General features: G+C 37.3%; 1 pseudogene; it reads right to left on the bottom strand.

Annotated features, from left to right (window-relative positions):
* Nucleotides 1-2580: 2580 nt before the first annotated feature.
* On the bottom strand, nt 2581-3003 carry LOC113907052 (annotated as a pseudogene).
* Nucleotides 3004-27207: the final 24204 nt, after the last annotated feature.

Genomic DNA, 27207 nt, shown 5'->3' with positions numbered 1-27207 from the left:
AATGCAGGAGACATAGAGATGCGGGTTCCATCCCTGAGTCAGGAAGATCCTGTGTAGGCAGGCATGGCAACCTACTCCAGTATTCTTGTCTGGAGAATCCCCATGGACAGAGGATCCTGGTGGGCTACCATCCATGGGGTCGCACAGAGCTGGATTCAAGTGAAATAACTTTGAATGCACACACGTGGCAGGATCCCCTTGGCCACTACTGCTAGTCTGTCAGTACCACCAGGCTGTCTCTTGATGAGTGCGGGATGCACAGCCTCAGGCCCCACGAGTAAATATTCTCTGGTCTTCTTACTGTCTGTGGTGTTCTTGATCAATACGTTCTTCCCTGTATGATCAGTGGAAAATTCAGTTTGATCCAGTCTGCCAGGGAAAGTTTCTATGGCTTGGTTGGGGACTCAGGCCTGAGTTATCTTCTGTTGGCTTTGTGGGGTGGGTGGAAGATGCCCTGCATTGGCCTATTCTTTCACTTATGGGTTCCCAAACTAGTTTCCTTTTCTCATATTAACTTTCCAGAGCTCTTCTTTTGTTGCATTCTTTCTTAGGTTTATCATTGTAATTAGAAGAAATAGTGTGTAACAAGTCTATACCATCTTCTCTGTCCCAGACGTTCAATACTGGTTTAATGTGTTTTTGAGTTTGCTTCTTGAGTTTTATTTATTGGCATTGTAATTCTAAAACACTCTGAATGCAAAAAAAAATATGTCTAACCTCAGAAATACAATGTTCTCAATTTTGTGAAAAAAGCCCATATTAAAAATGAAATTACCTTATAATAAGATATTTTTACTACTTACAGAATTAATGCCCTCTGACTAGGTTCCACAGTGATTCTGTGTATTACCAAATTTTATTCTTTTTAAGATATCATTTTAGTAAGGTTCCATCGTTCACAATTTATGTATCATTAATGATTCTGACTCTTGGAATTATGGTTTGAAAATAGTAAGCAGGCCTTGGGGTGTTGTGAATAGTGTAAACCTACATGAAAATGACTGTAGGAGATAGATTTCCAACTTGAAAATTAAGAGCTTTTGCTAGAAGAAGGTAATTTAAAGTAAGAATAGGCTGTATGAAATGACTACTTCAAGAACTAAAAATAAATTTAAATTAATACAGTTTTGAAGGAACTGGAAAGTATAAGGAAAATAAACATTAACTTTAAAGATAGTTTTTGGCAAAGCAACATTTGGTGGAATGCTTTGTGTTTTATATGATTTGGCAAATGGGATAGATATAGCTATCATAAACATGCTTTGAATTATGGGACATGAACCAAAGTGTGTAATTATGTGGCATAAACATGAATTATGCATTATTTTAATGATAGAATGAGAAAACTTGTTCCAAATTCCTTTGCAGATTTATATTTTAAATTCATGACTTTCAGTTCAGTTCAGTCACTCAGTCGTGTCCGACTCTTTGCCACCCCATGAATCGCAGCACGCCAGGGCTCCCTGTCCATCACCAACTCCCGGAGTTCACTCAGACTCACGTCCATCGAGTCAGTGATGCCATCCAGCCATCTCAACCTCTGTTGTCCCCTTCTCCTCCTGCCCCCAACCCCTCCCAGCATCACAGTCTTTTCCAATGAGTCAACTCTTCCCATGAGGTGGCCAAAGTACTGGAGTTTCAGCTTTAGCATCACTCCTTCCAAAGAAATCCCAGGGCTGATCTCCTTCAGAATGGACTGGTTGGACCTCCTTGCAGTTCAAGGGACTCTCAAGAGTCTTCTCCAACACCACAGTTCAAAAGCATCAATTCTTCGGTGTTCAGTTTTCTTTACAGTCCAACTCTCACATCCATACATGACCATTGGAAAAACCATAGCCTTGACTAGATGGACCTTTGTTGGCAAAGTAATGTCTCTGCTGTTCAATATGCTATCTAGGTTAGTGCATATAAAAACGTCAACCTTCAATGCTGGATTGTATGTCTGACTATATGGCAAAATTTTGCATTTCAAGATATTCTTTTACTGATATTAAAGTGTTTGTTTAGTTGACATGTTTGCCCAGTTGAACATTAGAATAGGTGTTATCTGCTTACTAAAATTTTCAGTTTTACCCCATCTGAAAGTACATGGGGTCTTTATTAAACCACATGATTTTACTAAAATAAATGGTTCAATGTCTCAGAATTATGTAAAACTTCTGTTAAAATATGATTTCCATTGGGAGAAAACCTGAGGAAGCATGACTAAGATATATATTTTTAAATGGATTAAGGAAATTTCATGGTAGTACATGTCCTTGGGTTCAATCCCTGCTCAGGGACCTAAGATCCTACAATCTGCACAGACCAGGAAAAAAAAAAAGTTTGAAACTTGAAATGTTGGCAGTAAATGCTTATTAAAGAGGTATCAAAAAATTAGCATATTTATGTTAGTTTTGAAACAATTAAAACATAATATACTAGGCTAAACTTAAAATAAGACATAAATGTATAACCATGTGCTTTTTGACCATCTGTATGTCTTCTTTAGATAAATGTCTAGATCTTCCACCATTTTTTTTTAAATTTTAAACAATATTCAAATTTGTTAAACAAACTTTGAAAAGCTTTATAAAATGTTTAACTTTCACCAATTTCAAGATTTGTTAATCCCAATTTTCCATATAACTGAACTTTCAAATCTATTGACACCTGCTGGATTGATTCCACTTTGGAATCTGAGGTGTCAATTTCTTCTTGCAAATTTTTCTTTGCTTCTTCTAACATGTCTTGTGTTTCTTTTTGAGAATTCTAATGAAAACAACAATAATCTGATAAGGTATTGTTAAGCACTGATAAGCTATCTGATAAGCACTCCTCCTCTATGTCCTCAGAAACATCTTCTAAATTTTGGAGTACTTTTTTTTGTTTGTTTTGTTTCTCAATTTCTTCCTTTACTTCTGTGATTCTGTTTGTATCTCACACAGATTTGTTTATCTTTCGTTGATCTTCAAAAGTAGCGCTGACATCTTCCACAGCTACCTTCTTCATGGTGACTGCCATCTTGGCCCTCCCTCCCCCAATTTTTTTGATTGAGTTTTGTTTTTTCTGATATAGAGCTGCATGAGTTTTATGTAGATTGTGGAGGTTAATCCCTTGTCAGTTGCTTCATTTGCAAATATTTTCTCCCATTCTGAAAGTTGTTTCTCCCATTCTAAATGTTGTATTTTCATTTTGTTTATGGTGTCCTTTGCTGTGAAAAAGCTTTTAGATCTAATTAGGCCCCATTTGTTTATTTTTTTATTTCCATTACTCTAAGAGGTAGATCATAAAAGATCTTGCTGTAATTTATGTCAAAGAATGTTTTGCCTATGTCTTCCTCTGTTTTATAGTCTCTGACCTTACATTTAGGTCTTTAATCCATTTTGATTTTGTTTTTCTGTATGGTACTAGGGAATGTTCTAATTTCATCCTTTTACATGTAGCTGTCCAGTTTTCCCAGCACCATTTTCCCAGCACCATTGAAGAGACTGTCTTTTCTCCATTGTTTATTCTTGCCACCTTTGTTTTAGATTAGGTGTGGGTTTATCTCTGGGTTTTCTGTCCTGTTCCATTGATCTGTGTTTCTGGTTTGTGTGTGTGTGTGTGTGTGTGTGTGTGCACGTGAGCACATGCAACTGAAAGTACCATACTGTTTTGATGACTGTAACTTCATAGTATAGTCTGAAGTCAGGGAGTTTGATTCCTCCAGCTCCATTTTTCCTTTATCAAGATTGCTTTGGCTATGTGGAATTTTTGTATGTTTACAAATTTTGTATTTATACAAATTGTAAAATGTTTTGTTCTAATTCTATGAAAAATGCCATTTATAATTGGATAGAGATTACATTGAATCTGTAGATTGCTTTGGGTAGTACAGTAATTTTTGCGATATTGATGCTTCCAATCAGAGAACATGGTATATCTCTCCATCTTCTTGTGTCATCTTTTATTTCTTTCATCAGTATCTTATAGTTTTTTGAGTATAAGTATTTTGTCTCCTTAGGTAAGTTTATTCCTAGGTTTTTTTATTCTTTATTCTTTTTGATTAGATGGTAAATGGGACTGTTTCTTTAATTTCTCTTTCTGATTTTTTATTTTTAGTGTCTAGGAATACAAGAGATTTCTGTGCGTTAATTTTGTATTCTGTAACTTTACCAAATTCATTGATGAGCTCTAGTAGTTTTGGGGTAGCATCTTTAGGATTTTCTATGTATAGTATCATATAATCTGCAAACAGTGACAGTTTTACTTCATCATTGCCAATCTGGATTCCCTTCAAATGTAAAACATACAGACATTAAGCAATAAAAAGCAAAACAAAGTTTATTTGGATACAAAATTGTATATATATGTGTGTATATGTGTATGTATATATATATATATAAATATGCAAACACATTTGTGTTTATGTTCACATCTGTTTATACATGTAATTAAACATGCATACCTCTGATAACAAAGTTGATAATACTGATTCTAAAATAGCAATATCTGTGTGCATATATTAATAGATATTATAGAAATGTACATTTATGAGGAAAAACACAGATTTATAACCAAAGAAACTGGCATTTGAACTTGTGTGTTATTGCATATTGAATGGAATTAAAAATATGAAATACTTAATAGATTACCTGGAGTATTATAAGGGCTCTTAAATGCTCTATGCTTAGAAATATGCAACCTTCTCAGTCACCAAATTAAAAAAAAAAAAGAAAGATAAAATAGTCAGTAACGTGGAGGGCTTAAGAATATACAGACTTAACCATTCTGGAGAACTATTTAGAATAATTTATACTCTTGTACTGAATAATCCCACTAATAGGACATTTTCCTAAGAAAAAAAGATTTCACACATGAATTTTCTTGCAAAAATGTTTATTATAGCATAATAATCTTAATAAAATGAAAATATACCAAATGTAGATAAGTTGCTTATTAAAGAATATATTGGGTTGGCCAAAAAGTTCATTCAGGGTTGTCCATAAGATGTTGTTATTTTTAATGGCGAATGAACTTTTTGGCCAACCCAATATAATTCAAAACATGAAACTCTCTAAAGAGGAGAATTACTGGCACTTTGACTATGGATAAAGAAACATTTTCACTCAGTATTTTCTGACTGAAGCTCTCAAATTGCATCAAAGAAGCCACAATTTAGTCTTTTAAAGGTTGACCTTAATTATAGAAAACACACACAAGGGACATTGCTCATGTATACACATGATGTACATAGTATGAAAATTAAAATATTGAATCCCCTCCTGTCTGCCTCTTCCACCTCCCAAACTTACTACTTTCTTTTTTTTTTTTTGTCTTGCTACTTTCTATTCTTTCTATTTGGGTTAAAGTAGTAGTCTACTTGTGAGGCATTCAGTTCAGTTCAGTCCAGTTGCTCAGTCGTATCTGACTCTTTGCAGCCCCATGAATTGCAGCACACCAGGCCTCCCTGTCCATCACCAACTCCTAAAGTTCACCCAAACTCATGTCCATCAAGTCGTGTGATGCCATCCAGCCATCTCATCCTCTGTCATCCCCTTTTTCTCCTGCCCTCAATCCCTCCCAGCATCAGAGTCTTTTCCAATGAGACAACTCTTTGCATGAGGTGACCAAAGTACTGGAGTTTCAGCTTTAGCATCAGTCCTTCCAAAGAACACCGAGGACTGATTTCCTTTAGGATGGACTGGTTGGATCTCCTTGCAGTCCAAGGGACTCTCAAGAGTCTTCTCCAACACCACAGTTCAAAAGCATGAATTCTTCAGTGCTCAGCTTTCTTCACAGTCCAACTCTCACATCATACATGACCACTGGAAAAACCATAGCCTTGACTAGATGGACCTTTGTTGGCAACATAATGTCTCTGCTTTTGAATATGCTATCTAAGTTGGTCATAACTTTCCTAGAGAGCAGAAATGAGCTAAAGAAGACAGTATAATTGATCCCATGATCTGTTGAATGGACATAGAATTGTTGAAGCTTGCAATAAACTCAAATCAAATGTGAAATGGGGATTTCATGTTTATAAAAGTAAAATATTATGGAAGGTGAGAATCTTAAATGCTTACCCAGCATATGAATAATTCATATTCTATTATCTAAGATAAAATTGTTAAGCAACTGCTACATGTTTGACATGCAGCCAAAATTTAGGATCATTATGATGATCAAAAAGCAAACTGCAGACTAGCCTCAAATCTCATTTCAGGCTTGGGTGAAGGTGATGGAGTCACCATTAGAAAGACATTAGAAAAAAATATATATATGCAGGATAAATACATTTTCAGGAAAACCGAAACTAGGAGAGTCAGTCACCAGGTTATTGTTGTTCAGCTGCTAAGTCATGTCTTAGCAGCTGAAGTCATGCTAAGTCATGACTTAGCATCATAAGTCATGGATTTCAGGATGCAAAACTCCTCTGTCCTCTGCTAACTCCCAGAGTTTCCTCAAATTCATGTCCATTGAGTCGGTGATGCCATCCAACCATTTTATCTGCTTCTATCTCTTTCTCCCTTTCCCAACATCAGAGTCCTTTTTAATGAGTCAGCTCTTTGCATCAAGTGACCGAAACCGAAGTATTGGAACTTCAGCTTCAGCATCAGCCTTTCCAATGAATATTCAGGCTTTATTTTCTTTAGGATTGACTGGTTGGATCTCCTTGCAGTCCAAGGGACTCTCAAGAGTCTTCTCCAACACCACAGTTCAAAAGCATCAATTCTTCAGCACTCAGCTTTCTTTATAGTCCAACTCTCACATCCATTCATGAATACTGGAAAAACCATAGCTTTGACTAGACAGACATTTGTTGATCATTATAATCACTTAATTTTAATCTTAGGACAAAGTCCCTTAGTACACCAGACCAAAACCTGGGTCTTAGCAGGATCCAGTCTTTTCCAGTCCTCCTACTTTTTGTTTGTGTTTTTTTCCTTCTTTTATCCTTGGCCTTAAAATATCCTTTCCTTTTTTTTTTTTTTTTAACTCCATGATGCTTTTAGGCATATGTTATTAAAATTTGTCCAATTTTCTACATATTTTCAGTAGAAGAGTTGGTTCAAATTAGGTTATCTATCAACAGAGACAAATCATAAAAGTATTTCAAACCTAACAGAAAACAAAATTCCTGTTTGCCTAATAAATGTACCACAAAACCTCTGCCTCTCTAGAAGTTTCACATTTGTTGATATGCTCTTTCACTATAATTGCCAACAATAGGCATATGAGATATTTTAAATAGACAATGCTTTGATAAGTCTATAGTTTGAAGTCTGTTCCTTCATAATTAATAGAATTTCCAGGAAAAAACATGGCAGAGTAATTACTGGCTTTCTGCACAGGATAATATTCTGCCATTCTTTGTGATCCCTCTTGGTTTTTTCACTCATCAAAGTGGAATCTCTGAAATTTCTAAGTTTCTTTGTATTTATTACTACACTTATCTGCTAGTTTATTATTCTTTCTTTCTTTTTTTTTTTTCAGTTAGTGCTATTTTATAGGTCAGTGGCTCAAGCCAACACTTTCTTCTCTAGACCTCAGAATGTCAGAGCTCTTAACTGACTCATCTGCTGCTATTCTCTAGTCAACAGGGAAAAGACAGTAATATATAAACCTTGGTTTGTTGAAAACTTTTCTAGCTATGACTTATAATCTAAAAGCCATGAAATAATATATCAGTACATTAAACTATGCAATAAATAGAATATTCCTGTATACAGTGTCATACATGCTGCAAAAGTGCTGCATTCAATATGCCAGCAAATTTGGAAAACTCAGCAGTGGACACAGGACTGGAAAAGGTCAGTTTTCATCCCAATCCCAAAGAAAAGCAATGCCAAAGAATGCTAAAACTACTGCACAATTGCACTCATCTCACATGCTAGTAAAGTAATGCTTAAAATTCTCCAAGCCAGGCTTCAACAATACGTGAAGTGTGAACTTCCAGATGTTCAAGCTGGTTTTAGAAAAGGCAGAAGAACCAAATTGCCAACACCTGCTGCATCATCGAAAAATCAAGAGAGTTCCAGAAAAACATCTATTTCTGCTTTATTGACTATGCCAAAGCCTTTGACTGTGTGGATCACAATAAACTGTGGGAAACTCTGAAAGAGATGGGAATACCAGACCACTTGACTTGCCTCTTGAGAAACCTGTATACAGGTAAGGAAGCAACAGTTAGAACTGGACATGGAACAACAGATTGTTTCCAAAAAGGAAAAGGAGTATGTCAAGGCTGTATATTGTCACCCTGCTTATTTAAGTTCTATGCAGAGTACATCATGAGAAACGCTGGGCTGGATGAAGCTCAAGCTGAAATCAACATTGCCAGGAGAAATATCAATAATCTCAGATATGCAGATGACACCACCCTTATGGCAGAAAGTCAAGAGGAAGTAAAAAGCCTCTTGATGAAAGTGAAAGAGGAGAGTGAAAAAGTTGGCTTAAAGCTCAACATCCAGGAAACGAAGATCATGGCATCTGGCCCCATCACTTCATGGGAAATAGATGGGGAAACAGTGTCAGACTTTATGATTTTGGGCTCCAAAATCACTGCAGATGGTGACTGCAGCCATGAAATTAAAAGACGCTTATTCCTTGGAAGGAAAGTTATGACCAACCTAATCAGTATATTAAAAAGCATAGACATTACTCTGCCAACAAAGATCCATCTAGTCAAGGCTATGGTTTTTCCAGTGGTCATGTATGGATGTGAGAGTTGCACTGTAAAGAAAGCTGAGCACCAAAAAATTAATGCTTTTGAACTGTGGTGTTGGAGAAGACTCTAGCGAGTCCCTTGGACTGCAAGGAGATCCAACCAGTCCATCCTAAAGGAGATCAGTCCTGGGTGTTCATTGGAAGGACTGATATTGAAGCTGAAACTGCATTACTTTGGCTACTTGATGTGAAAAGCTGACTCGTTTGAAAAAACCCTGATATTGGGAAAGATTGAGGGCAGGAGGAGAAGGGGATGACAGAGAATGAGATAGTTGGATGGCATCACCAACTTAATGGACATGAGTTTGGATAAACTCCTGGAGTTGGTGATGGACAGGGAGGCCTGGCTTGCTGCAGTCCATGGGGTCGCAAAGAGTCGGACATGACTGAGTGACTGAACTGAACTGAACTGAACAGTGTCATATTAAACTGATAAGAAAATTTTTATAACAGAGAATATTTGCCCAATTACATGAGATAAGAAAAATAGAAATTCTGAAAAATAAAGCCTTGTCAAAAGTATAAAATAAAACATCCATAAATCTATAGTAAAAACAGTAGAACCAGGTGCAATGTTTAGTAGTTAAAAATTTTCAAAAGAAAAAAGTATTGGATGTATTTAGGAGCCAAGTGGATACTACAGAATGAAGGTCAGTAATTTTCATTGATTATAAGTAGTCAATTTTAAAAGCAGCTGGAAAAGATACTAAAAAAAAAGGCAAAAAAAAAAAAAAACACGAGTTACTGTGACCTAATATTAAGTGATCTAACATAAATAAAATTGACATCTTAGTAGGACAGAGAGAAAAATTGGGTCAGAAAATTGTGTAAAAAACAATATTTGATGATTTCCCAAACTTGATGAAAAACAATCTGTAAGCCTCAAGCAGGATTTTTCATTAGAAATAATGGAATATTTCAAGTGTTGAAAAAAAAGTCAGCTCAGAATTCTGTATCCTGTGAAAATATTTTAAGGACAAAATAAAGACATTTTATAAAAAAATTAAATATAAGAGTATCCATTCAGTTTGCAGTATAATAAATGCAAATTGAAGTTCTCTAGGATGAGGAGAAACAACATTACATCTAAACCTTACCTTGATTTTTTAAGGAACCTACACAATGTTGTCCACCATGGCTTCATCAATCTACATTCCTGCTAACAGTGCAAGAGAGTTCCCTTTTCTCCACATCCTCTCCAGCATTTAATGTTTGTAGAAATTTTAATGATGGTCATTCTGACTGGTATGAGGTGATATCTCATTTTAGTGTTGATTTGCATTTGTCTAATAATTAGTGATGCTGAACATCTTTTCATGTGCCTCTTGGCCATCTGTATGTCTTCTTTGGAGAAATGTCTACTTAGGTCTTCCACCCATTCTTTTGATTTTTGTTGTTGTTGTTGTAACTGAGTTTCATGAGCTATTTGTATGTTTTGAAGACCAATCCCTTGTCAATTGTTTAGTTTGCAAGTATTTTCTTACATTCTGAGGTGTTTTATTTTTTTTCCGTCTCATTTGTGGTTTCCTTTGCTGTGTAAAAGCTTTTAAGTTTAATTAGTTTCCATTTGTTTATTTTTATTTTTTTTCATTATTCTAGGAGGTGGGTCAGAAAAGATCTTGCTGTGATTGATGTCAAAGAGTGTTCCTATGTTTTCTTATAAGAGTTTTACAATGTCCAGTCTTACATTCAGGTCTTTGATCTATTTTTAGTTTATTTTTCTGTACAGTAGTTTTCTAACTTCATTCTTTTGCACGTAGTTGTCCAGTTTTCTCAGTGTAACTTATTGAAGAGACTATCTTTTCTTCATTGTATATTCTTACCTCCTTTGTCATAGATTCAGTTCAGTTCAGTCGCTCAGTCCTGTCCGACTCTTTGCGACCCCATGAATTGCAGCACGCCAGGCCTCCCTGCCCATCAACAACTCCTGGAGTTCACTCAGACTCACGTCCATCGAGTCAGCGAGGCGATCTAGCCATCTCATCCTCTATTGTCCCCTTCTCCTCCTGCCCCCAAATCCCTCCCAGAATCAGAGTCTTTCCCAATGAATCAGTTCTTTGCATGAGGTTGCCAAAGTACTGGAGTTTCAGCTTCAGCATCATTCCCTCCAAAGAAATCCCAGGGCTGATCTCCTTCAGAATGGACTGGTTGGATCTCCTTGCAGTCCAAGGGACTCTCAAGAGTCTTCTCCAACACCACAGTTCAAAAGCATCAATTCTTCGGCGCTCAACCTTCTCCACAATCCAACTCTCACATCCATACATGACCACAGGAAAAACCATAGCCTTGACTAGACAGACCTTTGTTGGCAAAGTAATGTCTCTGCTTTTGAATACACTACCTAGGTTGGTCATAACTTTCCTTCCAAGGAGTAAGTATCTTTTAATTTCATGGCTGCAGTCACCATCTGCAGTGATCTTGGAGTCCTCAAAAATAAAGTCTGACACTGTTTCCACTGTTTCCCCATCTATTTCCCATGAAGTGGTGGGACCAGATGCCATGATCTTCGTTTTCTGAATGTTGAGCTTTAAGCCAACTTTTTCACTCCCCTCTTTCACTTTCATCCAGAGGCTTTTTAGTTCCTCTTCACTTTCTGCCATAAGGGTGGTGTCATCTGCATATCTGAGGTTATTGATATTTCTCCCAGCAATCTTGATTCCAGCTTGTGTTTCTTCCAGCCCAGCTTTTCTCATGATGTACTCTGCATATAAGTTAAATAAGCAGGGTGACAATATACAACCTTGACGTACTCCCTTTCCTATTTGGAACCAGTCTGTTGTTCCATGTCCAGGTCTAACTGTTGCTTCCTGACCTGCATACAGATTTCTCAAGAGGCAGGTCAGGTGGTCTGGTATTCCCATCTCTTGAAGAATTTTCCACTGTTTATTGTGATCCATGCAGTCAAAGGCTTTGGCATAGTCAATAAAGCAGAAATAGACGTTTTTCTGGAACTCTTTTGCTTTTTCAATGATCCAGTGGATGTTGGCAATTTGATCTCTGGTTCATCTGCCTTTTCTAAAACCAGCTTGAACATCTGGAAGTTTACGGTTCACCTATTGCTGAAGCCTGGCTTGGAGAATTTTGAGCATTACTTTACTAGCGTGTGAGATGAGTGCAATTGTGCGGTAGTTTGAGCATTCTTTGGCATTGCCTTTCTTTGGCATTGGAATGAAAACTGACATTTTCCAGTCCTGTGGCCACTGCTGAGTTTTCCAAATTTGCTGGCATATTGAGTGCAGCACTTTCACAGCATCATCTTTCAGGATTTGAAATAGCTCAGCTGGAATTCCATTACCTTCACTAGCTTTGTTCGTAGTGATGCTTTCTAAGGCCCACTTGACTTCACATTGCAGGATGTCTGCCTCTAGGTGAATGATCACACATTCGTGATTATCTGGGTTGTAAAGACATTTTTTGTACAGTTCTTCTGTGTATTCTTGCCACCTCTTCTTAATATCTTCTGCTGCTGTTAGATTAGGTGACCATATTTAGAGAAGAACTAATTAGAATATGAATCTAGGGCTTCCCACGTGGTGCAGGGATAAAGAAGCTGCCTGCCAAAGCTGGAGGCTTCATAGAAAAAGGTTAGACCCCTGGGTCAGGAAGATCCCCTGAAGTAAGAAATGGAAACCTGCTCCAGCATTTTTGCCTGGAAAACTCCATAGACAGAGGAGCCTGGTAGGCTACAGTCCATGGGGTCACAAAGAGCCAGGCATGACTGAGCACACACACGCACACAATTTGAATCTAATACACACTTATAGAAAATAGATTAGGCCAAGTAACTCCTAATTCATTTTATGAAATGTATGCAATTTAAACCAAACATCACAATAGCATCATATACAAGTATATTTTATCATATATTATATGACTATATATAATATTATATGAATATATAGAGTGGTGGCTGTGCGGGCACTGGAGGGTTGAGAAGAGCTACTCCACATTCAAGATCAGGAGGGGTGGCAGTAAGGAGATACCCCTCGTCCAAGGTAAGGAGCAGCGGCTGCGCTTTGCTGGAGCAGCCATGAAGAGATACCCCACGTCCAAGGTAAGAGAAACCCAAGTAAGACGGTAGGTGTTGTGAAAGGGCATCAGAGGGCAGACACACTGAAACCATAATCACAGAAAACTAGTCAATCTAACCACATGGACCACAGCCTTGTCTAACTCAGTGAAACAAAGCCATGCTGTGTGGGGCCACCCAAGACAGGCAGGTCAAGGTGGAGAGGCCTGAAAGAATGTGGCCCACTGGAGAAGGGAATGGCAAACCACTTCATTATTCTTGCCTTGAGAACCCCATGAACAGTATGAAAAGGCAAAATGATAGGATACTGAAAGAGGAACTCCCCAGGTCGGTAGGTGCCCAACATGCTACTGGAGATCAGTGAAGAAATAACTCCAGAAAGAATGAAGGGATGGAGCCAAAGCAAAAACAACACCCAGTTGTGCATAGGACTGGTGATAGAAGCAAGATCTGATGCTGTAAATAGCAATATTGCATAGGAACCTGGAATGTTAGGTCCATGAATCAAGGCAAATTGGAAGTGGTCAAACAGGAGAAGGCAAGAGTGAACATCGACATTCTAGGAATCAGCAAACTAAAATGGACTGGAATGGGTGAATTTAACTCGGATGACCATTATAGCTACTACTGTGGACAGGAATCCCTTAGAAGAAATGGAATACCCATCATGGTCAACAAAAGAGTCTGAAATGCAGTACTTGAATGCAATCTTTAAAAAGAACACATTTGAATCAGTTCTAATGAGATGGATGAAACTGGAACCAATTATACAGAGTGAAGTAAGCCAGAAAGAAAAACACCAATACAGTATACTAACGCATATATATGGAATTTAGAAAGATGGTAACAATAACCCTGTGTACGAGACAGCAAAAGAGACACTGATGTATAGATCAGTCTTATGGACTCTGGGACTCTGTGGGAGAGGGAGAGGGTGGGGAGATTTGGGAGAATGGCACTGAAACATGTATAATATCATGTATGAAATGAGTTGCCAGTCCAGGTTCGATGCATGATACTGGATGCTTGGGGCTGGTGCACTGGGACGATTCAGAGGGAGGGTATGAGGAGGGAGGAGGGAGGAGGGTTCAGGATGGGGAACACAGGTATACCTGTGGCGGATTCATTTCGATATTTGACAAAACTAATACAATATTGTAAAGTTTAAAAATAAAATAAAATTTAAAAAAAAAAAACGACAGAATAATCTCTGTTCATTTCCAAGGCAAACCATTCAATATCACAGTAATCCAAGTCTATGCGCCAACCAGTAAGCTGAAGAAGCTGAAATTGAATGGTTCTATGAAGACCTACAAGACCTTCTAGAACTAACACCCAAAAAAGATGTCCTTTTCATTATAGGGGACTGGAATGCAAAAGTAGGAAGTCAAGAAACACCTGGAGTAACAGGCAAATTTGGCCTTGGAATACAGAATGAAGCAGGGCAAAGGCTAATAGAGTTTGGCCAAGAGAACACATTGGTCACAGCAAACACCCTCTTCCAACAACACAAGAGAAGATTCTACACATGTACATCACCAGATGGTCAACACTGAAATCAGATTGATTATATTCTTTGCAGCCAAAGAAGGAGAAGCTCTATACAGTCAGCAAAAACAAGACCAGGACCTGACTGTGGCTCAGATCATGAACTCCTTACTGCCAAATTCAGACTTAAATAGAAGAAAGTAGGGAAAACCACGGGAACATTCAGGTATGACCTAAATCAAATCCCATATGATTATACAGTGGAAGTGAGAAATAGATTTAAGGGACTAGATCTGATAGATAGAGTGTCTGTTGAACTATAGACAGAGGTTTGTGACATTGTATGGGAGACAGGGATCAAGACCATTCCCATGGAAAAGAAATGCAAAAAAGCAAAATGGCTGTCTGGAGAGGCCTTACAAATAGCTGTGAAAAGAAGAGAAGCGAAAAGCAAAGGAGAAAAGGAAATAAAAAGCATCTGAATGCAGAGTTCCAAAGAATAGCAAGAAGAGATAAGAAAGCCTTCCTCAGCGATCAATGCAAAGAAATAGAGGAACACCACAAAGTGGGAAAGACTAGAGATCTCTTCAAGAAAATTAGAGATACCAAGGGAACATTTCATGCAAAGATGGGCGCAATAAAGGACAGAAATGGCATGGACCTAAGAGAAGCAGAAGATATTAAGAAGAGGTGGCAAGAATACACAGAAGAACTGTACAAAAAAGATCTTCACGACCCAAATAATCACGATGGTGTGATCACTGACCTAGAGCCAGACATCCTGGAATGTGAAGTCAAGTGAGCCTTAGAGCATCACTACAAACAAAGCTAGTGGAGGTGATGGAATTCCAGTGGAGCTATTTCAAATCCTGAAAGATGATGCTGTGAAAGTGCTGCAGTCAATATGCCAGCAAATTTGGAAAACTCAGCAGTGGCCACAGGACTGGAAAAAGTCAATTTTCATCCCAATCCCAAAGAAAGGCAATGCCAAAGAATGCTCAAACTACCACACAATTACACTCATCTCACATGCTAGTAAAGTAATGCTCAAAATTCTCCAAGCCAGGCTTCAGCAATACGTGAACCTGAACTTCCTGATGTTCAAGCTGGTTTTCGAAAAGGCAGAGGAACCAGAGACCAAATTGCCAACATCTGCTGGATCATGGAAAAAGCAAAAGAGTTCCAGAAAAACGTCTATTTCTGCTTTATTGACTATGCCAAATACTTTGACTGTGTGCATCACTATAAACTGTGGAAAATTCTGAAAGAGATGGGAATACCAGACCACTTGACTTACCTCTTGAGAAATTTGTATGCAGGTAAGGAAGCAACAGTTAGACCTGGACATGGAACAACAGAGTGTTTCCAAAAAGGAAAAGGAGTATGTCAAGGCTGTATATTGTCACCCTGCTTATTTAACTTCTATGCAGAGTACATCATGAGAAACACTGGGCTGGAAGAAGCAGCAGCTGGAATCAAGATTGCCGGGAGAAATATCAATAACCTCAGATATGCAGATGACATCACCCTTATGGCCGAAAGTGAAGAGGAACTAAAAAGCCTCTTGATGAAAGTGAAGGTGGAGAGTGAAAAAGTTGGCTTAAAGCTCAACATTCAGAAAACGAAGATCATGGCATCTGGTCCCACCACTTCAAGGGAAATAGATGGGGAAACAGTGTCAGACTTTATTTTTTGGGGCTCTAAAATCACTGCAGATGGTGTTTGTAGCCATGAAATTAAAAGACGCTTACTCCTTGGAAGGAAAGTTATGACCAACCTAGACAGCATATTGAAAAGCAGAGACAATACTTTGCCAACAAAAGTCCATCTAGTCAAGGCTATGGTTTTTCCAGTGGTCATGTATGGATGTGAGAGTTGGACTGTAAAGAAAGCTGAATGCCGTAGAATTGATGCGTTTGAGCTGTGGTGTTGGAGAAGACTCTAGAGAGTCCCTTGGACTGCAAGGAGATCCAACCAGTCCATTCTAAAGGAGATCAGCCCTGGGTATTCTTTGGAAGGAATGATGCTAAAGCTGAAACTCCAGTACTTTGGCCATCTTATGCGAAGAATTGACTCATTGGAAAAGACTTTGATTCTGGGAGGGATCGGGGGTAAAAGGAGAAGGGGACCACAGAGGATGAGATGGCTGGATGGCATCACTGACTCGATGGACGTGAGTCTGAGTGAACTCAGGGAGTTGGTGATGGACAGGGAGGCCTGGCGTGCTGCTATTCATGGGGTCGCAAAGAGTCAGACACGACTGAGCAACTGAACTGAACTGAATATATTACAGAATATTATACAAAATAAAACGATACAGTCTTACATACTTGGCCAAACACATTGCTAAGTTTATCACTCATACTAACAGCTATAAGAAATTGAGTTGAAGTGAATCTACTAAACATGACAAAGGATATTTACTAAAAACAGTACAATTAACATTATATTTAGTGGGAAAATGTTGAACGTATCTCCACTAGCAATGGAAAATAAAACAAGATATGTGGCTCCCCACTTTCTTTAATATTGTGCTATAGAGAAAAGAAAATGCAACGAATGATAAAAGATATAAAGTTTACAAAGTGAAGTGAAGTGAAAGTTGCTCAGTCATGCCCAACTCTTTGCGCCCCCATGAACTATACAGTCCATGGAATTCTTCAGGCCAGAATACTGGGATGGGCAGCCATTGCCTTCTTCAGGGGATCTTCCCAACTCAGGGATTGAACCCAGGTCTCCTGCATTGCAGGTGTATTCTTTACCAGCTGAGCCACCAGGGAAGCCCAAAGTTTATACAAAGGAACCAGTAAAACTATATGTTTGCAGAATGCATGATTACATAAATAGAAAATCATGAGAAATCCAAAAATTGTTAAAGGAATAAAATTCTAGAACTAAACGTATTTAAGAAGGCTACAGCATCAAATATTTTAACAAAAAGTTGGCAAATAAAGTTGAAAATATATATGCCAAATTTTTTAAATATTTAGAAATATATATTTTAAACAAAAGATTTAAAACACTTGTACAAATAAAAAAGCACAAAATACTACCAAGGGAAACCAATGACCAAATAACAAGGTATTCTTATTAGGACATTCAGACTTTATCTACCACAAAGTCATGAAGATGTTTTTCTGTTGTTTGTTGTAAGAATTAAATCTCATTTAGATGTACATTAAATCCTGTGTTAATATTTGTTTATGGTATGGTCAGTAGCTGTTTAAAAAATATGTGTATATCCAAATGACAAAGTGAGATTTATTCTAAAAATGTCATTCCTTTGCTGTTGCATAGGGCTAGCTTTCTCATAAATCAGTTGTTCATACAGGCATGAAACTTTCTCCACTCTCTCTATTCTGTCCCATTGGTTTGTCTGTGTGTCTACTTCTGTGTCATATTTCATTAGTCTCTCTACAGACTTTTATAATCAGTACTGACTACCTGATGGTGCAATTTTCCATATTTGGTTTTCTTCAGAATGTTTTACTATTCCTAGTCCTTTGCATTACATTTTAAAGTCAGTTTGTATAGTTTTTATCAAAAAAAAAATCCCTACCTATTAAAATATTCTATTGTATTCTTCTGAATATAGACATAAGTTAGAGAAAGCTAATATCTTTATAATATTGAATTTTCTAAACCATTAACATAATGTTTCACTGTTTTTTTTTTATAATCCTTTTTTAGTCTAGATTCCAATTTACTGAGTAGAGATATAATTACATGTTTTCTCTGATTTATTTGCATACATTTGATGTTTTTAAATATTTCTTTTTCTAAATGGTTTTTTGTATACATGGATAAATAATTTTTGTATATCAAATATTTATCCAGTGTCATTTCTATATTTATTTACTAATATGAATTGCTTATCAGTATATTTTAAAATTCTCTATTCTTGTCATATTTTGCTATGGTCACCAGAAATACATTGAATAAATGTGAGAATAACTAAAAATTCTCATCTGAGCCTTGATTTTGGGAGGAAAGTCTATACTCCTTCATTATTAAGAATGCAGGTCTTTTGACCTATATTTTACTAGAACAAAGATGGTTCCCTTTTATTCCTAGTATTATAAGATATTTTATCATAAACAGGGGTTCAATTTTATCCAGTTATTTTTCTGCCTCTACTGGGGTGATCAAATGAATTCTTCATATTTCACTTAATGTGTTAAAATTACATAATTAAAAAAATATTACACCAATTTTGCACTGATAAAATAATAGTCATGTTCTATTATTATTTTTGTTTTTCATTGGATATAGTTTGGTAGTATTTGGTTTCATACTTTTTACCATCTATGACAAGAAAGAAAATTTTCTGCACTATTATTTGTTGGTAATACATTTATCAGCTTTTGCTACCAGCATTCTATAGGAGCGTGGGACAAGATGGCAGAGCAGAAAAATCCAAGGCTTACCTCTTTCTAAAGACTCAACAAAATTACAACTACATTTAGACAAACTATCTCTGAGGATAATCTGAGGACTAACATAAAACATTTCCCACAACTAAAGATAAAAGGAAAAAGTGACATTGAGGTTAGGAGAGATGGAGACATGGTCTGACTGGGACCCACACCCAGCATTGTCACTCACAGGTGGAAGGGCTATCACAGCCCCAGGGGTCCTCCCCAGGGAATGAGGGTTCTGATCCATATATTGGGCTTCCCACTCTGGGGGATTTTTACTAGAAAAATGAGAGCCAGAAAACTGGAAAATCAAGGTTTATCTCTTAAAGGCCAAATGCAGTATTTTTTTGGATCTGTCTTCTCAAGCAGTGGCAACCAAAACAAAAATAAACAAATGGACCTATATCAAGCTAAAAAGCTTTTGCAGAGCTTTTACCATCAACAAAGTAATGTGGCAACCCACTGAATTAAAGAAGATATTTGCAAAAAACCTATTAGATAAAGGATAAATACCCAAATGTTATAAAGCAGTTATACAACTCAGTATCAAAAAATCAATTACAAGTGACCTGAAGATGTGAATAGACATTTCTCCAAAAGAGACGTGATATACAAATGACCAGCAGACATATGAAAAAATGCTCAACATCACTAATCATCAGAGAAATGTAAATCACCACCACAGTGAGATATTGCTTCACACATGTCAGAATGGCTATTATCAAAACGAAAGTATATAAGTTTTAGAAAAGATATCCAGAAAAGGGAACCCTTGTGCATGCTTATTGGTGGGAATGTAAATTGGTACAGCTACTATGGAAAACAGTATAGAGGGTCCTATAAAAATTAAAAGTAGAACTGCCATACCAGTCCAGAAACTCCATTTCTGGGTATTTATCTTTTAAAATAAAAAATGCTAATTTGAAAAGATATACATATCCCTGTGTTTATTGCAGCAGTATTTACAGTTATCAAGATATTGAAGAAATCCAAGTGTCTATCATGGAGAAGGAAATGGCAACCCACTCCAGTATTCTGGCCTGGAAAATCCCATGGACAGGGGAGCCTGGCGGGCTACAGTCCATGGGGTCACAAAGAGTCGGACACGACTGAGCAACTTCACTTACGAAGTGTCTATTAAAGGATGATTAAAGATGCGAGAGATCTTTGTATCTATATATCATATCTATGTGTGTATACTCAGTCACTCAGTCATGTCTGACTCTTTATAACCCCATGGACTGTAGTCTGCCAGGCTCCTCTGTCCTTGGGATTTTCCAGGCAAGAATATTGGAGTGAGTTGCCACTTCCTACTCCAGAGGATCTTTCCAACCCAAGGATTGAATCCTCATCTCTTGCATCTCCTGCATTGGCAGGCAGATTCTATACTACTGAGCCACCAGGGAAGCATATCATATCTATATCTATATAAAATGAAGTATTATCCAGTTGTAGAAAAGAGTGAAATATGAAGTCTTTCCCTTTGCAGCAACATGGATGTACCTAGAGAGTATTACACTAAGTGAAAAAATCAATTAGAGAAGGACAAGGACTGTATGAACTCACTTGTATGTGGAATCTAAAAAACAAAACCAGAAACAGAGTTACAGATACAGAGACCAAAGTGGTGGTTGCCAGAGGGGAGGAAAGTGGGGGATTGGGTGAAATAGGTGAAGGGAATTAAGAAACACAAACTTTCAGTTATAACATTAATAAATCACAGGGATGTGATATACAAAGTTGTACAATGAATAACACCGTAATAGTTTTGTATGATGGATGGTTATTAGGCTTACATGTTTAATCATTATGCCATACTTTTTTGTTTTTTGTTTTTGGCCATGCCACATGGCATCCAGAATCTTAGTGCCCTGACCAGGGTTCAGACCTGCTCCCTGCAATGGAAGTGTGGAGTCTTAATCCCTGGACCACCAGGAAATTCCCTGCCATACACTTTAAACTAATGCTATACTGTATCTCAACTGTACTTCAATTTTGAAAATTGTGGGAAAAAAATTCTATCGTATTTATACAGCAATATGTGATCCAGTATTTACAAGATTTAAGATTTTGGTGCCATTTCTATATGCTAGAATAGTTTACATTAGTTTGGTATAAATTTTGCCATACCCTTTGAAAGAATTTCTTGCTGAATCTGAGTTATGAGTTTTATTTTCAAAATATTTGATTATTAATAATTTGGGTGAATTTTGTATATCTTCTTGTGTCAGTTTTTAAAGTTGTGCTTGAACATGGATCTTTTTCCTCTAAATTTTCACATATATTAGTATAAAAGTATTTATAATATTGGCCTTCCCTAGTATCTCAGCTGGTAAACAACCTTCCTGCAATGCAGGAGATGCTGGTTCCATTCCTGGGTTTGGAAGATCCACTGGAGAAGGGATAGACTTTACCCACTCCAGTATTCTTGGGCTTCCCTCATGGCTCAGCTAGTAAAGAATCCAGTGCAATGAGGGAGATCTAGAAATCCCTGGGTTGGGAAGATCCCCTGGAGAAGGGAACTACCACCCACTCCAGAATTCTGGCCTGGAGAATTCCATGGACTTTTTAGTCCATAGGGTCGCAAGAGTTGGACACTACTGAGTGACTTCCACTTCACTTCATTTATAATATTACCTTAATATTATGTTTTTAAAATATGGGGTCTGATGTACTCTTGCCTGGAAAATCCCATGGGCGGAGGAGCCTGTTAGGCTGCAGTCAATGGGGTTGCTAAGAGTTGGACACGACTGAGCGACTTCACTTTCACTTTCATGCACTGGAGAAGGAAATAGCAACCCACTCCAGTGTTCTTGCCTAGAGAATCCCAGGGAAGGGGGAGCCTGGTGGGCTGCCGTCTATGGGGTCGCACAGAGTCAGACATGACTGAAGCGACTTAGCAGCAGCAGCAGCAGTCCTTATTATTTTTGTCTTTTTCTTATAAACATAGTGTTTTTTCCTTTTGTTCTTTATTCAGTCTTGTTAAAGATTTATCAGTTTTCTTAGACTTCAGAAAACCCGTTTCTGTTGTTATTGATCCACAATCACACCCCTTATTTACCCAAATAAGTTGGTAATTTATGTTTGCCAAAAAACCTGCACGTGATGTTTATAGCAGTTTTATTCTTAATTGCCAGAACTTGGAAACAACCAAGATATCATTGCTGCTGCTGCTGCTAAGTCGCTTCAGTCGTGTCCGACTCTGTGCGACCCCATAGACGGCAACCCACCAGGTTTCCACGTCCCTGGGATTCTCCAGGCAAGAACACTGGAGTGGGTTGCCATTTCCTTCTCCAATGCATGAAAGTGAAAAGTGAAAGTGAAAAGTGAAAGTGGAGTCGCTCAGTCGTGTCCGACTCTAGCGACCCCATGGACTGCAGCCTACCAGGCTCCTCCGTCCATGGGATTTTCCAGGCAAAAGTACTGGAGTGGGGTGCCATTGCCTTCTAAATTACGGTACTTCCTGATAATATGAATAATAGTGCTAAAATTAAATGAGCTCTTAAGCCACCAAAAAGAAGGGGGAGTGTTAAATGCACATTATGAAAAGAAAGAAGCCAATCTCAGGAGGCTACATAGTATGTGATTCCACCTAACATTCTGAAAAAGCAAAACTATGGAAATAGTGAAAAGAATATGGGTTGCCAGGTGTTTGAGTGGAGAAGAATGCATAAGCAGGGCCCAGAACAATTTTACAGCAGCGAAAATACTCTTTATAGTACATTAATGATTGATACATGTAATTTTATATCTGTCAAAACTCAGAGAAAGTACAACATTCAGAATAAATGCTTGTGTAAACTCTGGAGTTAGGTATAAGTATGTCTAGTTTTGTAAGAAGCTATCAAGCTCTTTCAGAGTGTCTTTTTTAGTGTATTAGATTGAGTCTTAATGTACATCATATGAATTAATGTTCTATGAAGTTGAACAAAAAGTACAGAATTTTTTTTATTATTTTCTAAAATTTTTTATAGTTTAAGAAGAATTACAATGGAAAGAAGATATGATGAAAACTTAACAGGCTTATTATCTCTAAGTAGATGATTTTTAATCATTTAAAAATAAAGATAAAAAATTTTTTACATAATTATTTTAAAATTAGGTAATTCCTTCCTTTGAAATTTGATGTTTTTATATGCTCTTTGTTAATGGGATATTAATTTGTCTACTTATTTGATTTCTACTGGTATGATGCCATTTTGTTAATCACTTATGAATAGGTTTTCCTCATAAATTGTTTCCTTTCACCATTTGGGATGATTCAGGCACACTACATTTATTGCGCACTTTATTTCTGTTTTGATTACGTCAGCTCCACCTCAGATCATCAAGCATTAGGTCCCAGAGTTTGGGGAACCAAACAGATCTAAACAACATCTGCATTTTCAAAACTCGGTTTAAATACTAACTCAGAGTAATCTTCCTAATCATGTAAAAATCTCTTCCATATCTGGACTACCTCATTATGCCTCTCTTTTAGTGGTTGTCAGGTACATAAGTGCTTTACAGAATAATTTAATTCATTTTCATTTGATAGTAAACTTTTTTTTTTGGTGGCAGAAATAACTTAGTTTTAGGATTGAACTGAATGTTTGTGAGAATTTTTGTACATATTAGGCACTCAAAAGTCTTCATTGGATAATCATGCTTACAAAATAGCCTATAGATAATTTGTATACATAAAATGATGTGGACTAACTTTTAAATGTTTTACTTCTAAGATGAAAAGCTAAACAAAAATTGTGTTGTATACATTAGATGGAGTGGAAATAATATACACAATTTCTTACTGATTTCTGGAAAATATAACTTGCCTTTGGCCAATTATATATATTTTTACTTATTTGATCTGTTTTGATTTATGATTATCACAGCTTATTATAGGCTTTCTGTACAATAGATCAATTAATTTATTCCTTCAAAACATATTTATTTTCTGGATAGGGTTTTTTTTCTTTATTGAAATGCAATTGATTTACAATGTTGTGTTAGTTTTTGGTGTACAGCAAAGTGATTCTGTGTGTGTGTGGTTATGTGTATTATATATAGCAAGTCCCCTATATATGAACAAGTTCCATTCTAAGAGCTTGTTTGTAAGCCTAGTTTCTTCATAAGTCCAATGAAGTTAGCCTACTTAACCAAGTCACACAACTGGCTATACACTACTGTACTGTAATAGGTTTATAATACTTGTCCCACAAATAATACATAAAAACAAACACACATAAAAAATTGTTGTAATCTTATAGTACAGTGCCTTGAAAAGTACAGTGTTACAGCACAACAGCTGGCATACAGGGGCTGTGAGCAAGTGAACAGGCAAGAAAACTGACTGGAGGAAGGAGAGCAGGTGGGAGATGGTAGAGCTGAAAATCATCAGCAACAGGAGAGAGAGGGTAGGCTGCAATTTCACTCATGCCTGATGTTTGATGGCACAGGTCTGGTTCCTTGCTGGATTCAATTCTTTCTATCTTCTTGGAAAAATGTTCCAATAATGTCTGGGTAGTAGCTTTTTTCTCTCTTCATATCTGAAAAGGTAGCACTGGATCTCATTCTGAATGGCTGCTACAAGCTTCACGTACCATTCTATGTTCAAGTCTTGTGCCTCAAAAACTAACACTGTCTCTTCAAATAAAGAAAATCCCCTTGCCATTTCCTGCATCACGAATCTCTTCGGTTCTTCAGTTACTTCTTCTTTCTCTTGTCTCTCTTCTTCCTTTCTCTGGGCCTCAATTCCAACAGTAAGTTTCCTTAGTAAGCTGCTCCTATTGCACACCAGCTTCCATCCTTATTGCTTGGCAATTATTAGTGGTACCAGCTATATCATCACTGTTTTACTCTTGCTTCTGGACATCTTGGGCTTAAAATAAAGAAACTGTACTACTGTACTTTATATAGTATGTAAAATACACAAAAGCACAACCACTTGTAGAGGCTATACACATGTGACATATGAACTAACATGTGATTGGGCATGCTAACACACATTTACATTTTTAAAAGTTTGCAACTTGAAGGTTCATACATAGGGCAGCTATGTATATATACATATATATATATGTATACATATGTATATATGTAAAAATAATATATATATATATATTTCTTCAGATTATTTTCCATTACAGTTTATTACAATAGATAAATAGAGTTTCCTGTGCAAAATATGTACATATGTATATGTATATAAATAACAAGATCCTACTTGTATTGGACTGTACTACCAGTCCCAAGTTCCTAATTTATCCCTCCCCCACTTCCCCTTTGGTAATCACAAATTTTTTTCCATGTTTGTGAGTCTATTTCTACTTTGTAAATATGTTCATTTTAATCATTTTTGAGATTCCACATATAAGCAATATCATATAATATTTGTCTTTGGCTTAACTGTACTTAGTATCGCTAGGTCCATCCATGTTACTGCAAATGGCATCATTTCATTTTTATATGGTTGAATAATACTCCACTATATGTATGTGGGGATATATATATATATATATATATATATATATATATATATTTATATATATATATATGTAACATATCTTCTATAGTGGGCTAGTGTCTTTTGGTGCATTTTTTTTAAATTATGAAGTCCAATTTTCTTTTTCTTTTGTTGCCTATATTTTTGATGTCACATCTAAGAAGTCACTGTCAAATTCAATTTTGTGAAGCTTTTATCCTATGTTTTCTACTAAGAGTTTTATAATTTTTTATCTTGTATTTGGGTCCTGCTGCTGCTAAGTCACTTCATTCGTGTCCGACTCTATGCGACCGCACAGATGGGAGCCCACCAGGCTCCACCGTCCCTGGGATTCTCCAGGCAAGAACACTGGAGTGGGTTGCCATTTCCTTCTCCAATGCATGAAAGTGAAAGTGAAGTCGCTCAGTAAGTATCCGACTCTTCATGACCCCATGGACTACAGCCTACCAGGCTCCTCTGTCCATGGGATTTTCCAGGCAAGAGTACTGGAGTGGGTTGCCATTGCCTTCTCAAATTTGCATCCTAAATTTTTTATTAATTTTGAATTATTTTTGTATATGGTGTTAGGTAAGATGTGTCTTTACTCTTGAATATCAACTCCAGTTTTCCTAGTACTTTTTATTGAAAAGACTGAAAACATGTCATTTTCCCACTGAATACTCTTGACACTCTTGTCTAAAATTATTTCACCATATATGTGAAAGTATCAGTCAGTTCAGTTCAGTCGCTCAGTCGTGTCCGACTGTTTGCGACCCCATGAATTGCAGCATGCCAGCAGGCCTCCCTGTCCATCATCATCTCCCGGAGTTCACCCAGACTCACGTCCATCAAGTCAGTGATGCCATCCAACCATCTCATCCTCTGTCATTCCCTTCTCCTCCTGCCCCCAATCCCTCCCAGCATCAGAGTCTTTTCCAATGAGTCAACTCTTCGCATGACGTGGCCAAAGTACTGGAGTTTCAGCTTTACATCATTCCTTCCAAAGAAATCCCAGGGCTGATCTCCTTCAGAATGGACTGGTTCGATCTCCTTGTAGTCCAAGGGACTTTCAAGAGTCTTCTCCAACATCACAGTTCAAAGGCATCAATTCTTCGGTGCTCAGCCTTCTTCACAGTCCAACTCTCATATCCATACATGACCACAGGAAAAACCATAGCCTTGACTAGACGAACCTTTGTTCGTCTCTGCTTCGGCAGAGACGTTCGGCAAAGTAATGTCTCTGCTTTTGAATATGCTATCTAGGTTGGTTATAACTTTCCTTCCAAGGAGTAAGCGTCTTTTAATTTCACGGCTGCAGTCACCATCTGCAATGATTTTGGAGCCCAAAATCATAAAGTCTGACACTGTTTCCACTGTTTCCCCATCTATTTCCCATGAAGGGATAGGACCAGATGCCATGATCTTCGTTTTCTGAATATTGAGCTTTAAGCCAACTTTTCTCACTCTCCACTTTTACTTTCATCCAGAGGCTTTTTACTTCCTCTTCACTTTCTGCCATAAGGGTGGTATCATCTGCATATCTGAGGTTATTGATATTTCTCCCGGCAATCTTGATTCCAGCTTGTGTTTCTTCCAGTCCAGTGTTTCTCATGATGTACTCTGCGTATAAGTTAAATAAGCAGGGTGACAATATACAGCCTTGACGTACTCCTTTTCCTATTTGGAAACAGTCTGTTGTTCCATGTCCAGGTCTAACTGTTGCTTCCTGACCTGCATACAAATTTCCCAAGAGACAGGTCAGGTGGTCTGGTATTCCCATCTCTTGAAGAATTTTCCACAGTTTATTGTGATTCACACAGTCAAAAGCTTTGGCATATTCAATAAAGCAGAAATAGATGTTTTTCTGGAACTCTCTTGCTTTTTCGATGATCCAGCGGATGTTGGCAATTTGATCTCTGGTTCCTCTGCCTTTTCTAAAACAAGCTTGGACATCTGGGAGTTCATGGTTCACATATTGCTGAAGCCTGGCTTGGAGAATTTTGAGCATTACTTTACCAGCATGTGAGATGAGTGCAATTGTGCGGTAGTTTGAGCATTCTTTGGCATTGCCTTTCTTTGGGATTGGAATGAAAACTGACCTTTTCCAGTCCTGTGGC

This window comes from Bos indicus x Bos taurus, chromosome 16, assembly GCF_003369695.1.
Source record: "Bos indicus x Bos taurus breed Angus x Brahman F1 hybrid chromosome 16, Bos_hybrid_MaternalHap_v2.0, whole genome shotgun sequence".
In the NCBI taxonomy this organism is placed as follows: domain Eukaryota; kingdom Metazoa; phylum Chordata; class Mammalia; order Artiodactyla; family Bovidae; genus Bos; species Bos indicus x Bos taurus.
Note: the sequence above shows the minus strand (reverse complement) of the source record. Positions and strands in the feature narration are given on the sequence as shown.